Raw genomic sequence first — 17181 nt, forward strand, 5'->3', positions numbered from 1 at the left:
TTGGGAATGATGTGAACATTTCTTTCATATGCTTACTGGTTATTTGTTTTTCTTCTTTTGTAGAATGTTGAGTATCAAGAGCAATCAAAGAAATACAAATTAAACAATAGCAAGAAATCGCTTTTTGATCTACCTAAGTGGCAAAGGTTTTTAAAAAATGTGTAATACCCCCTACTGTTAGGAAAGGTTCCACTTGGAGTCTCATATGCTACTGAGAGACCGTAAGGGCAGAGAATCTTTGTGAATGGCAGTTTTCATCAAGAGACTTAAAATGTGCATATTCTACAACTTCTTTGGAAAGACTGACAGTATCTACTGAAGCTGAACATATGCCGTCTTTTATGATCTAGCAATTCCATTCCTAGGTACATATCCAACAGAAATGTGTACATATGTTCACCAAAAGACATGTACTAGAATGTTCATAGCAGCACTGTTCATAATAGCCCTAAATCGAAAAAGTACTCAAATGCCCATCAACGGTAGAATGGGTAATGAGGGGTGGTATGTTCACACAACGGAATACCATCTAGCAAAGAGAATGAAGAAATTATTACTACACCCAAGGACATAGATGAAGTGCACCAACGACATCCTGTTGAGTGACAGGGGCCAGATAGAAAAGAATGCATGCCATATGAATTATTCTTCTTATATGATGCTAAAAAAAAAAACTGGCAACTCTCATTTATTGTGTGAAAAGTCAGTATAGTGGTCACCTTTAGGGTGTTCAGAAACTGGGAGGATGGCTTCTGGGATGTTGGTAATATTTTTTTGATCTGAGTATTGGTTCTACCAATGTGTTCACATGCTAAAAATTCATCAAGCAATCCGCATATGATTTGTGTACTTTTCTGGATATATGTTATACTTTTATAAAACTAAAAAGTCTGCATACTCTTTCACCTAGTAATTTCACAATTACTGTGTTTTATCCTGCTGAAATAATTATAGATGTTCACAAAGAATTTATATGCAAGGCTTTTCCTTCAAAGTGTTACTTTTAACAATGAGAAATTGGAAATTATGGAAATGTCAAATGATTGTAAAATGGTCAAATACATTATGGAAGAATATTTGCAGCCTTGGAAAGTCATGTTTATGATGAATATATAATGACATGGAAAAATATGATTTCATGTAAAGTGATAAAAAGCAGGATGCCAAACCGTGTGCGGAGAATGATCATAATTTCATTAAGAAACATATCCATATTCAACGCCAACACCGGTTATTTTGGAGTGATAAGTTTTTCAGGTGGTCTTATTTTCTTCACTATACTCCCTCTCATTCATATTCTGTTGTGTGCAGTGATTACATTATTGCTTTGTAATCAGAAAACATATTTAAAATTTTTATAATTTCATGATCCAAAGAAGATTCTCATTGGTCCACACTTTTTCAAAGCCTTTGAAAGCAGAAAAGCCGAACAGGCAAACTCCATTCTTGTTACCTTGGCACTGAAGCCAATTTTCTCTCTCCAGGCCTACTGACTCCAACAAAAGTACTTGAAGTCCATGGAAAAAAATCTCACAAATCCTCCAGGAAGTTAAAGAGGTAAGTGAGTAAACCTCATTTCTGAGTAGCACGTGTGGACTGGTGGTGGAAGACAGAAAATGCTGGAGGCAGGAAGCCAGTTGAGAGAAATATGGTATTTGTTCCTTTCCCAGGCTCACAGGGAAGTGAGCTCGCTGTGGGCTTGGAAGAGCACTGTTGCAAACAGTGCTTGAGCCTCCAAAGATGGAGAGTGACAGTGGAGGACAAACGCTGGGTCATATTTTCTGTTTGTGAGGCTGAATGAATGACAAATTACCTTGTGTCCATGTTGGGGGAGACAATCTGATCTGAATTGCATTCTTGAAGCCAATCGGAGGCAAAGGAGGGTGGCATTTCTTAGACCCGGGTAACAAGACTTTATCAATTGATTGCAAGCCAAACATTCTACTTGTTAACTGTAATATAGCCAGTTCATCTTAGATATGATAACTCACAAGGCACCTTGAAAATCAGAGTACAGAAGTTTATGGTAATTCACAGGGCAGTACGCCATACCTGATAGTTTGTTGTATGGGCAAAGGGATGCTGTAGGCAATTATCTGACCAGAAAATTTGTCCAGGTCACAATACCTTTGCCAAATGGAAGGTCTCATCCCAAAGCATCAGAGAATGTCAAAAGTATTCCTCTTCAAATGCTCAACATCTGCGATTTTGTTCCTTGCAAGCATTATAATCGTAAATAGCATGTGAAAGATGTAGCCACGTGAGGTGGTACTCAAGAACTTGGTAAGAAGGTATAAAGCAGGGTACTCTGTGAGAGATAAACAAGCAAAATATACAGATGCATACTAAATATATTTAGTTAAAATATTTCCTAAATTTTATAAATATATCTTACATTATATTAGAATAGAATATATATATATATATATATATATATATAAAGCAGTTGGTGAAGAAGAAAAAGAAAGGAAAAAAAATGCCCTTCCAGCTGACAGGAGCACCAGTCTGCCTGCAGGTTATATGTTTCCACTGTGGCAGGAATACAGAAGGTTCTTGAGGCCTGATGTCATCAAATCATATACCTTCTCACCAGCTGCTCTGACGTTTTGTGGAGATGGAAACCACGTAGTTTTGGTTACCACTATATTCCTCACATGTACACAATTGGTACGCACCTGGTGGCCTGTATTAGTTTCCTATAACTGCTGTAACAAATTGTTACAACCTTGGTGCCTTAAAACAGCAGAAATTGATTTACTCAGAGTTCTGGAGGCCAGAAGTCTGAAATTGGTATCTGGGGCCAACGTCAAGGAGTGCATGAAATCAGGACTGCTTTCCTTCTGGGGAAAGTCCACTATCTTCAAGTCCCCCTCTGCTCCATCTTTACACAGCCTTCTCCTCTGTATATAGTCAAATCTCCCTCTGGCTCTCTCTTATGTGGAGACTTGTGTTGCATTTACAGCCTGCCTGGGTGGTATCCCCATCTCAAGCTCTTTAACTTCATCTGTAAAGACCCTTTTACCGAATAAAGTAACATTTACAGGTTCCAGGGGTTGTGGCCTATTATCTTTGGGTGCCATTATTCAAGCTACTACAGTGCTTAATAAATATTTGTTGAACCAATGTTGGTTCTACCAATACGACTCTTCAGTCCAGCTCGAAATTTCATTTCTCACTGCAAATTAAATTTGCACTCTGAATTTACACATCAATCCCTAATGAGCTTTGTCAGTGGGAGGCAGCATCCAGCATAGAATCATCTCAAAGAACCTGGGAAGTCTGGGTTTGCTGAGGAACACGCTGGGCTGCAGAGAGATCACTAAAGCTCCTCGTGAGCACCAACCACATTCTGAATTTTACTGAAGATAGCTTTCCTCAAGAAAAGATCTCCTAAACTGAAAAGTCTATTTCTACAGTTTTGTATAAAAGAAGCAATCTGAAAAAAATGCTTTAGAGAAACTTCACTGCTGGCTTGACATTGCTCAAAAATTAATTTTAAGTGATTTTTAAAAGTCACAGCAAAATGAAAATGAAAATACATGTATGTACTTTTTTTTTCCTTCAGGGGTTAGCATGAAGTTCATCTTTATGTTAGTTGGTAGGATCAAACTCCTTATGGCAAGCCCTGCCCTTTGTACATGAAAGCAAGCTACAGGGTCGGGTATCACTGGGTCCTTCTGCTTTCAAACATGAAGAAGGTAACTGGGCTGGGAGAACTTGGCATGTAAGTAAATAAAAATATAAGAAGAACAACTATTAAAATATTCAAAGCTGAAGGGAACAAGTTATGATGGATAAGTGACAGTCCAAACACACAAGAACACGAATATGCATATTAAGAGCTTCCTGTTAATTTATCTAAGCTGTTCCTGCATTTATTCTGAGACTGGGCTAGCCTGAGCCGAATCAAAACTAAATGGTCTAAATAGGCAAGCAGGCAGGTGCCTTGGCATGAGCCAACAATGGCAATCTCCACCTCCTGATGCAAAGCATTTGTGGTCATTCCTTTCAAGCAAATGCTGGTGACTCAGGCATGTGGGGGAGAAATGCTCTCTTGTACATGGATTTAAGCCAGAAAATGGTGTATTCTTTCCTTTCCACTCTCATCCTTCCCAGAAGTCACGTTGAAATGTTGGTTAGAAATGGAAAATACGGGACGCCTGGGTGGCTCAGTGGTTCAGCATCTGCCTTTCGTGTGATCCTGGAGTCCCGGGATCCAGTCCCACATTGGGCTCCCTGCATGGAGCCTGCTTCTCCCTCTGTCTACGTCTCTGCCTCTCTCACTCTCTGTGTGTTTCTCATGAATAAATAAATAAGATCTTAAAAAAAAGAAACGGAAAATATTCTATTAACCATTTATAAGTGAAATATGACTTTGAGATCAGAGAGACCAGAGTTTAACTTCAGCCTCTCAGTGGCTATGGGACTTTGTCCATGCTGTAGGCATCCTGAACTCCATTTCCCCATTTGTAAATTTAATTCGAATTAGAAATTTATAAAATGGAGATAGTGATGCATATTTGTGGTGTAAGGCCTACAATTAAGGCTCGATGTTATGCATTGTCTTGATATCTGGTAAAATTGGGAGAGCTTGGGACAGCCTAACCACGAATTCCCTCCCTACTCTGCTCTGATGGATAAGGTTCCCTAGGCAAACATATCATAGGGACCACGCACAGTTCTTGCTTATCTCTCAGGAGTGGGTTTCAGTTCTTGCCAGCCCATGATATTATAGAAACAAGCCAATCACATTCTTCTGCGGGAACCAGATGGTATCCCGTTCTCTTGATACTACAAAGCCTGCCTCCTATAGCACCTGATGGCTCACTCATTTGAGAACATCACTCAGATGTTCCCAAATGCAGTCCCCATATGGCCCCGCATGGCATGGTGTCTTCTTCCTCTGGGCTGTGAGTGTATGTGACTAGTAGACTGCTATCAATCTCATCTGTGCAGTGTTGGGTGCCATGTACTCAGTCATGCCCATACCATTACCCTGGTATAGGAATCATTCCCTCACCAATGGGGTAGATAGGAGGCTATTACAAAAGTATCTCATTGGGCTATTATGACGAATAAATGGAATTAAGTTAAATACTTGGGGGAAAGATCTGTGTTACTTCTCAGGATATGTTGAAGTACTGAAGAAGAGAGAAAGAAGGGTTTCTGCCCTTAAGGCATTCGACGCTTAGTGGAAGAGAGGTATCACCGCACTGTAATCCCTAATTGACTTGTGAGAGCGAAGGTGTAGAGGCCAACCTTGGGTTATCTGTGAGTCAAAAGAAGGCATACAACCTAGTAACCTTCATCACTTCTTCTGTAAAATGGAGATAATGATACCTGCCTCTTAAAGTTGTTTTGAAGATTTAAATAAACAATGCATAAATTTGGGACACCTGGGTGGCTCAGTGGTTGGGTGTTTGCCTTTGGCTCAAGTCTGACCCTGGAGTCCTGGGATCGAGTCCTGCATCAGGCTCTCCATGAGAGCCTGCTTATCCCTCTGCCTATGTCTCTGCCTCTCTGTGTCTCTCATGAATAAGTAAGTAAAGCCTTAAAAAAAACGCATAAATCCCTTATCCCAATTTCTGGCAGGTAGTAAGGACTTAATAAACAGCAGATCGAGTTGAATTTGAAGGACCAATAGTCATTACTAGATGAAAAAAAAGCATTTTCTGAAAAAGATTTATTTATTTATTTTGGAGAGAAATAGTAGGGGAAGGGGCAGAGGGAGAGGAAGAGAGAAAGTCTTAAGCAGACTCCACACTGAGCGGGGAGCCCGACATGGGGCTGGATCTCATGACCCCGAGATCACGACCTGAGCCAAAACCAAGAATTGGACACTTAACTGACTCAGCCCCTCAGGTACCCCTGAAAAAAAGTTTTTTACAAATGCAAAAACCCCCAACTTATTGCCAGGGATTCCTTTTTCCCCCCAGGAATATCTTTTCTAGGGGAAAATGGCCAATTAAGATGAACAAAATGATGCTGTTTCTTACACTAGGCGATGCCACACTTTAGGTCCTATTACCACTGCCACAGAAGTCCCCAAAGAATCCTACGAAAATACGTGCGCATCAATCATTGTGCCAGTCCTGGCATGTTTCTTAGGCAACTAGGACTGGTTGATTCCATGGATTTTGCTGGTTTGTTTGTTTCCTTTTTTCCTGTGGTTTTTAAAAAGGCTTCCTGTAGTCATTGCATCATTTTGTTAATGATGAAAAATATGGGCAGTGTTCAGGGTGCGGTGATAAATATCACTCCCGTCTTATGATGCCTCCTCAAAGATGACCCATATGCAGTGGATCCTGTAATAAAGCTATCTTATTGTGAACTTAGGTTTAATTGGCAATTACTTGCAATCCTTGACTGTTTATTCCCCACTTATTAGATGAAAGGGCAGCATGAAAGAGCAGAGAGTGACCGATTCAGGTGTCACCAGACAGTGTCTTTTGTCTCAATTCTGCCCCTAGCCAATTGTAGCACCTAGAGAATGACCCTTAATCTCTTCGGTTTCTTCTTCCGTGGAATGAAGTGAAGATCCCTTGTAACTAAGAGGTTGGGAACGGGAGGGTCAGACTTAGGGATTTGGAGCCTGACAGATTTGCCTTTAAATTTTTATTTGTCACTCATTAGCTTAGGGACTAGGTAAGATCTCCTTGAGGATCAGTTTCCTAATTTCTCATAAATTGTATTACCCTTATTTTCCTAAGGGTTGTTATAAAGGTTAAATAACGTAACCAATCCATCGGCAATCCTATTGGGTCTACCTTCAAAATAATTCCAGAGTCTGATGACATTTCATTACTTGAAAGCTACCATCACATCTTGCTTGGATTATTCCCATGGTATCCTCAACAGTCTCTGGAACTTCCGTCTTGATTTTCCCACCCCCCCCAACAGTCTGTTTTCAATGCAGCAGCCAGAGTGATCCTCTTAAAATACGTGAATTCATGTCCTTCTTCTGTTTGAAAATTTTCCAGTGGTTTCCAATCCTATGCAGAGTGCAAGCTCAAATCCTTACTGTGGCTGACGAGGCTGCACATAATGAGGCTTCCCACTGCTTCCTCTCCTGTGACTGTCTCTCATCACTTTACTCCAGCCATACTGGCCTTCTTCATGTTCCTTAAATACTTCTTCAGATATCCTATGGGGGTACTACTTCACTTTCTTTGGGTATCTTTTCAAATTTTATCTTATCAGAGAGCCTTTTCAATTTTTTGGTAAGGGGGCATTGTTTTTATAAAGGTGTAGTGGATATGCCAGGGATCAAACCCAGGGCCTTACACATGCAAATCAACCAATCTTCTTTAAAATGGCATTCCCTAACCTCCATCCAATTATTCTCTATCACCCTTACCCATTTTTACTTTTACTTTCTAGCACTTATCATTTTCTTCTGTCTCTCACTGACTAGAATGGAAATTTCATGGGGGCAGGGATTTTGTTTTGTTCCCTGAGGGGGGCCTCATCTCCTAGAATATTACCTGACACATAGCAGGCACTCAACAATTATTTGTTGATCAAATTAACAAGATATATAAATTTTTAGGCACTCAACAAATGTCACTTGCCAATGCCTCTCTTAGAAACATAATACTCGACATCCTTTAGTCATGGTATTTAATTAAAATTCAGTGCTGGACAGAACCTGGTTTCAGCTCTGACATGTAAAGAGCTTGGAAGTCCTCTCTCCTATCCTTATGAAAAGAAAAATCTATACAAACTGAAAATCAACAACTTTTCTCAGCCTCACTAGGGAACTGAGTTTCCAGGCAAACCATCGCTCCGAAGTCCGTACAGACAGATGCATTCACATAGTCACAACTGAGATCTATTAACCTGGGGTAGAAACCTCTAGAGATGTAAACTTTTAGGAACATTTAGATAGTAATTTTGCTGGAAGCTTGAGTGTGGACTAGCAAGAGAGTAAGAAAATCCTTGGGCTGTAGTCTTAAAAGGCCCCACAGTTTTGTGGGGTTTACCTCTAGGATCCCACTAGATTCTCCTGGTGAAGATTGGAGAAAGATTTCCCTCTTGGTTTGGCAAGGGGAGAAGAAGAGTAATCATTGCAAAATAGTTTCAGGGTCTTCTCCATAACAAAAACCCTCCAGGGGACAAGACAATTCCTGAGCCTCATTCCTCCCACATCAGCCAGGTCCTTCTAGTCCTTCTGGATCACCTAGTGGGGAAGGGATGCATAGACCACAATGGTCAGGGCTTCAAGGAAATAGATTGTGCATGCTTCAGCCAGTAAAGGAGTAGGGGGCAGTGAAAAAACAGCTATGCCACTGGAGAAATATTTGGGAAGACTATAGATATGAGACACAGGACCATAATAACACTTAGATTCAGGCAGAAATTAGGTAACTTACCTCCCACATACTTACCGCCACACCAAGGTTCCAGTATATTAATGTTAGATTATAGCTGAAAGCAGGGAAAGATAGACTTTCTCTGAGAAGGAATACTTTGGGAAGTGTCCTTGTTTTGTCTTTGGGAAGGATATTAGAGGATTTTGAAGTCCTTGGCACATAATGTCTAACTCGTAGCCAGATTAACATTAGTCCTCACACTGAAGACCACTTTACCTCAATTACTATTACCCAATATAATGTCTGGTTCTCAAAAACAAATTCCAAGGCATGCCTAAGGGCCAGATAAAACACAGTCTGAAGAAATAAAGCAATCTTCACAACCAGACTCAGAAATGACACAGTTGTCAGGATTATCAGACAGGAAGTTTAAAGTAACAATGATTAATATGTAAAGACTTTAATGGGAAAAGTAGGCAACATACTAGAACAGATGGGTGATGTTAAGTATAGATATGGAAACTCTAGAAATAATCAAATGAAAATGCTGACAATAAAAAGCATTGTAACAGAAATAAAAAGTATCTCTGATGAACTCATCTGTAGATCTGACATGGCAGAGGAAAGATTCAATGAGGTTGAAAATAGGTTAATAGAACCTTCTCAAACTAAAACGCAAAGAGAATAAAGAATGGGGAAAAACAGAAAAGAATTATAGGACAATGTTAAAAAGTATAACATACATGTAATTGGAATACAAGAAGAAGAGACTGGAGCAGAAGAATAATTTGAAGAAATAATGGCTGAGAGCTTTTCAAAACTAAGACAGATAGCAAACCACAGATCAAGAAAACTCAGAAAACATCATCAGGAAAAAATACCAACCTCCCAACCAAATGAAAAATAAAAAATAAACCCATACCCAGGCATATCATATTCAAACTGCAGAAAAACAAAAACAAAGAATCTTCAAAAAATCCAGAAAAGTCGGGATGGGAGGAGGGGAAATCCTTTACCTAAACAGAAACAAGGATAAGAATTACAGTGGCCTTCTCATCAGAAACCATGCAAACCAGAAGAGAGTGGAGTGAAATATTTAAATTGCTGAAGGCAAAAAAAATTCCCCGATCTTGAACTCTATATTCAAAGAAATTATCTTTTAAATGTGAAGAAGAAGTAAAAACTTTCTCAGACAAACAAAAACGGAGAGCATTTATTGCCAGCTAACTTACTGCCTGAGGAATGTTAAAAGTTCTTTAGGCAGAAGGAAAATAACATAGGTCAGGAACTTGAACGTACATAAAGAAAGGAAGAGCAATGGAGAATAAGTAACTGAAATTACAATAAAATCTTTAATTTTTATTCCTAATTGATTTAAAAGATAACTGAGATAGTAACAATAACAATGTATTGAGTGATCAAAACACATGAATAAATGAAATGAAATCTGAAGTGAAGTGAATGAATGACAGAAATGTTACCAAAATGGGAGGAAAGAATTGGAAATACTCTGATTTAAGGCACTTGTATCACTCTTAAACCTAGTTCTTTATAAAGATCAATGACATTGATAAAACTATAGCCATACTCTAACCAAGAAAAAAAAAGAGAAAGGCACAAATTGCCAAAACTGGAAATAAAAGAGACTCATTACTGATCTGATCTCATGGACATCAGAATAATAATAAAGAGATACTACAAACAGCTCTATGCCCACATATTTCTTAATTTAGATGAAATGAATCAATTCCTTAAAAGACACAAACTACTAAAACTCACAGAAGGAGAAATAAATAATCTAAGTAGCCTTATACCTATTAAAGATATTGAACCAACAAATAATAACCTTTGAAAAGAAAGCACCAGGCCCAGATTATTTTACTGGTGAATTCCATCAAGCATGTAAGGAAAAAATGATACCAATCTATACAATCTTTCCAAGAGAGAGGAAAGGAAGGAATATTTCTTAAATCATCCTATCAGGCCAGCATTGCCCTCATACTAAAACCAGATAAAGACATTACAAGAAATAAAAACTATAGACTGATATCTTTTGTGAACAAGCATGCAAAAACCCTCAACAATATACTAGCAATTTTAATCCATCAGTGTGTAAAAAGAATCACATACCATAGCCAAGTGGGATGTATTCCTGTTATGCAAAGCTCATTCAACATTTGAAAATCAGTTAATGTATCCATCACATTAACAGACTAAAGAAGAAAAGTCATATGATTTTACCAAGTGATGTAAGAAAAACATTTGACATTAAATGACACCAATTCTCTACAATCTCTTCCAGGAAATAGAAGTGGAGGGAGCACTTCCTAATGTATTCTGAGGCTAACATTGCCCTAATATCAAAACCAGATAAAGACACTGCAAGAAAGAAAAACAGCAGATTGATATCTCTCATGAACAGAAATGCAAAAATGCTCAACAAAATACTAGCGATGTGAATCCATCAATGTATAAAAAGAATCATGTACCATAGCCAAGTGGGATTTATTCCAGTTATGTAAGGCTGATTCAACATTTGAAAATCAGTAAATGCAATCCATCGTATCAACAGACTAAAGAAGAAAAATCATATATTTTTATCAATTGATGCAGGGCAAGAATTTAACATGATAAAAACCTTCAGCAAACTAGAAATAGAGGGGAACTTTCTTAACCTGATAAGGCACATTTACCAAAAAATCTACAGCTAAAATAAGATCTGATGGTAAGGAGACCTCTCCCCTGAGATCAGGAGCAATGCAAGGATGTCTTTTCTCATCGCTCCAATATCATATTGGAAGATCTAGTTAGTGAAATAAGATAAAAGGAAGAAATAAAATGTATACAGATTGGAAAAGAATAAATAAAACCATCTTTATTTGCAGATGACATGATTATCTCCATATAAGATCCCAAAGAATCTATAAATAACCTCCTAGAAATAGTGTAGAGGTTGTAGGGAACAAGGTTAATATACAAAAGCTAATCATTTTCCCATATACCAGCACTGTACAAGAGAAATATTAATGGCATTAGAATCCCCAAAATTAAATACTAAGATAAAAATATAATATGTATAAGATCTATATGAAAAACTACAAAAATCTGATGAAAGAAATAAAAAAAATCTAATAATTGGAGCAATAGTCTGTGTTCATGGATTGAAAGTCTCAATATTATTAAAATGTCAGTTCTTTCCAATTCAATCTATGGATTCAATGAATCCCAAGCACATTCCAGCAAGTTATTTTAGAAATATCGAAAACTGGTTCTAAAGTTTGTGTATGGAAAGGCAAAAGATCTAGAAGAAGTCAACACAATACTGAAGAACAAAGTTGGAAGACTCATACTACTTGATTTCAAGACTTACTATAAAGTTATCAAGATTGGATGGTATTGGCCAAAAGATAGACATGTACATCAATGGAACCGAACAGAAAGTGCAGTACTGGTTCTACACTAAAAAGGTCAACTGATCTTTGGCAAAGGAACAAAGGGAATTCAGCACAGAAAGAATAATCTTTTCAACAAATAGTGCTAGAACAACTGGACATCCACAGGCAAAAAATGAACCTCCACTTAAACCTTACACTTTTCACAAAAATTTACTCAAAATGAATTGGGCTATAGACTTAAATTTATAATGAAAAACTATAAAACATATAGAAGACAAAATAGGAGAGGATCGAGGTGACTGTGGGTTTGTTTATGTATTTTTAGGTAACACCAAAACATGATCCACAAAAGAAAGAAATTGGTCAGTTCCACTTTATTAAAATAAAGCCACTCTTAAGAGAATAAAAAAGACAAGCACAGACTGGGAGAAAGTATTTGCAAAATTCATATTTATAAAAGACTTGTATCCAAAATATACAAAGAACTCCTAAAACTTGAAAAGAAAACAAACAACCTAATTAAAAAACGGATGAAACGGCAACTGGGTGGCTCAGTCAGTTAAGCACCTGCTTTTGGCTCAGGTTATGATCCCTGGGATCAAGTCCCACATTGGAGTTCCTGCTCAGCAGGATGTTTGCTTCTCCCTTTGCCTCTGCCCCTCCCCCTGCTTGTGCTCTGTCTCTATCAAATAAGTAAGTAAAATATTTAAAATAATAAAAATAAAAAATGGATGAAAGATTTAAACAGAGACCTTATTAAAGAAGATATATAACTGGGACACCTGGGTGGCTCAGCAGTTGAGCATCTGCCTTCGGCTCAGGGCGTGATCCTGAGGTCCGAGGATTGAGTCCTGAATCAGGCTCCCTGTGAGGAGCCTGCTTCTCCCTCTGCCTATGTTTCTGCCTCTCTCTCTGTGTCTCTCATGAATAAATAAATACAATCTTTAAAAAACAAAAAGAATATCTATAGCTGAAAAAAAGAGACAAAAAATACTTGCTATCATTTGTCATTAGGGCGATACAAAGTACACCAATAATATAATACTATGACAGAACTCTTAGAAAAAAAGGTTAAATCCAAACTCTGACAAAACTGATTGCTGGCGAGGGTGTAGAGGAGAATAACGAGAGCTCTCATTCATTGCTGATGGGAATATCCAAACTCTAGACCCAACATGGGGCTTGAACTCATGACCCTGCGATCAAGAATCTCATGCTCTACCAACTGAGCCAGCCAGGAGCCACAGTACAGCCATTTTTGAGGACCATTTGACAGTGTCTCACAAAGCTAAACGTAGTCTTACCATATAATCTGGCAATTGTGCTCGCAGGTATTTACCCAAATGAGTTGAAAATTATGTCCACATAAAAACCTGCATGTGAATGTTTATAGCTGCTTTATTTATGCATAATCATCAAAAACTAGAAGCAAACAAGATGACCTTTAATAGGAAAAGGAATAAACTGTGGTACATCACATAATGTAATATTATTTAGCAATAAAAAGGAATGAGCTATCAAACCATGCAAAGACATGGATGAGTCTTAAATGCACATCGCTTAAAGAAGCCATTCTGCAAGGTTACATTCTGTATGATTCCATTTATATGACATTCTGGAAAAGGCAAAACCCTAGAGCCACTAAATAGGTTAGTAGTAGTTGTCAAAGTTTTGGTGGGAGTACAGTGGATGGGATTGGGGGAAGGTTGAATAGGAGAAGTACAGGGGATTTTTTTAGAGCAGTGAGACTATTCTGTATGAGACTATACAATGGCAGATAAATGATATTATGCATTTCTCAAAACTCATAGAACTGCAGCCCAAAGAGTGAACCTTGATGTATGCAAACTTTAGAAAGTCATTTAGGAGGTCAGTGAATCCCAGGATGAAATGCAGAATGTGACAAAAGAATCTAAGTATTATAAATGTATTAAGCAGCATAACCAAAGAGGATGGAGAGGAATGTACTAAGCTAATGAATAAAGTTTATAAGACTGAAGACAAAAGGCACTGTATATAAGCACTAGAGTGGATAAAATTGTTTCCTATTATTGGTTAACAATTTGGTTAACTATTCTGAAGCCACTATCCATGTATACTGGGATTAAACATTTAAGTAAATGGATGGTAGATGGTGGGAGCTGGTTTCTCATTGTTGAAGTGAGAAAGTTATAGAGAAGCAAGGAGAAGAAACTAGAAGTGTCCATGTGGTAATGGATTGGAGTTGGAAACATTAGGATGAACTCATGTTTAACTTACTATAGATACAGATGGCGACACATAACAATATTTAGAGGTATGTGCACACACATGAGTTTATTTCCTTGCACTGTCTGCTGAGAAGGCCTAGAAGCTAAAACACCCCAGGTGTAGTCATCACACCCAGAATCCAGGTCTTGGATTTTTATAGTCCAATCCAGGTACTTTATAGTACCATTCTCCAGTAAAAGAAACCAAACCTCCTTGAGAATTGGCTGGTTCTAGGACTGGGGTAGGAAATATGCAGATAATCCTAGAGCATCTCTTACTGCTAGAAAATAAGGAAGTTTTTAAGAAGATCCACAATGATGGTGATATGTCAAACAGAGCCAAGAACTAACTGAAAGAGCCCTGTGCTGGCTAAAACTGTAATGATTTGAGGAACAAAATAAAGTAGTATTGGATTATAAGCCAAAGTATAAAATAAATATCCATGAGTCCATACTGACATATTCAATGATTGAATAAACAAATGGAGGGAAATAGACAAACATCCCCTACAGAATCTATTTCAAACAATTTGTGTGGGTACTCGGCCCTCTGATAGGCATAATTCCCCTTTCTCTAAGTGTGGGCTGCATGTAGTGACTTCCTTCCAATGAGTTCACTGATAGAAAGAGGGGAGAAAGAGAATAATAAGTACAGTAGAGAAACCTGATAAACACTATCTTAGCGAGGTGATCAGGGTCAATATCAACAGTGGTAAGTCATATTGATAGTTGATATCACACCTTGCATATGGTATGACCTTGGTGCTTTATCTCTGTGGTCTTCTTCCCCAAAATTTATAATCCCTGCCTAATCATGAGAAAAATATCAGAGAAATCCCAGTTGAGGGACATTCTACCAAATATGTGACCAATACTCTTCAATAGTGTCCAAGTCTTTTTTTTAAGATTTTATTTATTTATTCATGAGAGACACAGAGAGAGAGAGAGAGAGGCAGAGACACAGGCAGAGGGAGAAGCAGCCTCCACGCAGGGAGCCCAATGTGGAACTCGATCCCAGGATCCCAGGATCACGACCTGAGCCAAAGGCAGATGCTCAACCACTGAGCCACCCAGGTGTTCCTGTCCAAGTCTTTAAAACTAAAGTCTGAGAAATTGTTGCAGCCAATGGGAACCTAAGGAGACGTGATGATTAAATGGACTTTGGTAACCTGAATGGGATCTTGAAACAGAAAAGGGATATTATTTGAAACTAAGGAAATCTACAGAAAGACTTTCATAAGTAATGATGTATCAATATTGGTTCATTAATTGTGAGGAAATGTATCATACTAATGTAATGCATTAATAATAAGGAAAACTGGGTGTGGGGTATATGGAAATTCTCTGTACCATTTTTGCAATTTTTCTGTATGTTCGATACTATTCCAAGAACTTTAAAAGTTTATTTAGAATGGCAATGTTGATATAGAGTATTCAGTTTTTTGAGGCATAAGACCTTTATTTTTTAGCACAAAGGAGTGTGCTCAAGAATCTGTTGCGAAAGCAGAGAATTGGAAATTCAATACACTGGTATTATTCACTAAAGCCCAGATTTTATCAGCAAAGTCTTCTCATTTTGTTCCTCTGCCTTTATTAGCATTTGCAACACTCTCAATTTAGCATCGTTTGCAATGTCATTACCATACTGGTTATTTCCTCTTCCAGATCATTAAGTTAAAATAGACCAACTCTGATACCACACCCTGTGGCAGTTCTGAGACCTTGTCCTCAAATGGCTGCAGAACTATGAAGTTAGAAACCAGCTAAATAATAATTATCTGCAAATGGCAATTTCCTAACTTAATTGGTTGAATTTCATTCTGCAGGTGGTGATATTAAAGCAAACGCTTTCCTGCTGTCCAAACAGACACGCTGTGGTTCTGAATTCTGATGGAAAGGTAACCAAGTGAGCTTGTTGTGGCGTATTGTTTGTCACTCCCCAGGGCTAATTGTTTATATCTCAGAAAGCTCACTGCTATCAGATCAGTATTTCCATGATCCTCCTTTATCAGTTTGTACTGTTTTCCTGTGGGTGGAGTGGGTTTGTTTTAGGTCTCCCCAGAGTAGAAACTAAACTAGGTGTCTGTCACCCACTACTTTCTTCCTCTGGAGTCACCAGCCATAGAGAAAGACATACATATGGCAGATGTACATCTCAATTCATTTTCACAAGGTTGAACACATTATTATAACCAGGACCCAGATCAAGAAATAGAACATTACCACTACCCCCCCAGAAACCCTCTTATGCCACCATCCAGCCTGCACCCTCCACCACCACCTCCCAACCTCAAAAAGTAATCCGTACCCTGATTTTAAAACCATGGATTCATTTTGATTGTTTTTTTTTTGCATGTTTTAAATAAGTAAATTGAGTCATACATTATGTGTTCTTTTGGGCCTGACTTCTTTGCTCAGCACTGTGTCTCTGATAGTCATCCATTTGTGATGTGTAGTTGTAGATAATTCCTTCTCACTGCTCTATAGCCTTCCACTGAGTAAATAGACTTCAATTTGTTCAACTGCTGATGTGGATTTGGATGCTTTCTAGTTTGAGGCTGTTAAGAACAGTGCTGCTATTTAACTTTCTAGTTAGTATGTGTCTTTTGATGACTATGTGAATGCATTTTTGTTGGGTGTTGCTTAGCTATAGTAGATACACGAGGCAGTGAAATATAAAGTACTTGCAGCTTAAATTCAGATAAATCTGATTTTAAATTTCAGCTTGGCTACTTACTAGGAACTTGCACAAGCTACTCAACCTCTCTGAGCTCACTTTTTAAAATCTGTCAGATTGGGGTGCCTGGGTGGCTCAGTCGGTTAAGGGTCCAACTCTTGATTTTGGCTTAGGTCATGATCTCAGGGATATGCGATCAAGCCCCCCATTGGGTTCCATGTTGGGTGTGGAGCCTGCTTAAGATTCTCTCTCTCCCTTTGCCTCTGCCCCATCTCTCTCTCTCTCTCCCTCTCTCTAAAAAAAAAAAAATCTGTCAGATGGGGATTCAAAGAGTCCTTGCCTCATCAGGCTGCTGTTCAGATTAAAAGAAATAATATATGACCAAAGTGTGATGCAGTGTTTGGCATAGAACAAGTACTCAATAAATGTGAGCCATTGTTATTTGTAAATATCACTTATTGAAAAGTAACTCAACATTATTTAAGCTTCACACAGAGGTGAAATAAGCAGATTATTTACAGATTTTTTTTAAAAAATTGTAAGATCCT

General features: G+C 38.2%; 1 long non-coding RNA gene across 4 annotated transcripts in view; it reads left to right on the forward strand.

Moving 5' to 3' along the window:
• The window catches only part of LOC112929931 (uncharacterized), a 49565-nt gene that overhangs the window by 16761 nt on the left and 15623 nt on the right, over positions 1–17181 (forward strand). For all 4 annotated transcript variants that reach the window (XR_003237017.2, XR_011998350.1, XR_011998352.1 and 1 more), the window contains exons 2-3: positions 1485–1557; positions 15783–15854. This is a non-coding gene — a long non-coding RNA (uncharacterized lncRNA). The remainder of the gene's footprint in view (positions 1–1484; positions 1558–15782; positions 15855–17181) is intronic.

Source organism: Vulpes vulpes, chromosome X (genome assembly GCF_048418805.1).
Source record: "Vulpes vulpes isolate BD-2025 chromosome X, VulVul3, whole genome shotgun sequence".
Taxonomy (NCBI): domain Eukaryota; kingdom Metazoa; phylum Chordata; class Mammalia; order Carnivora; family Canidae; genus Vulpes; species Vulpes vulpes.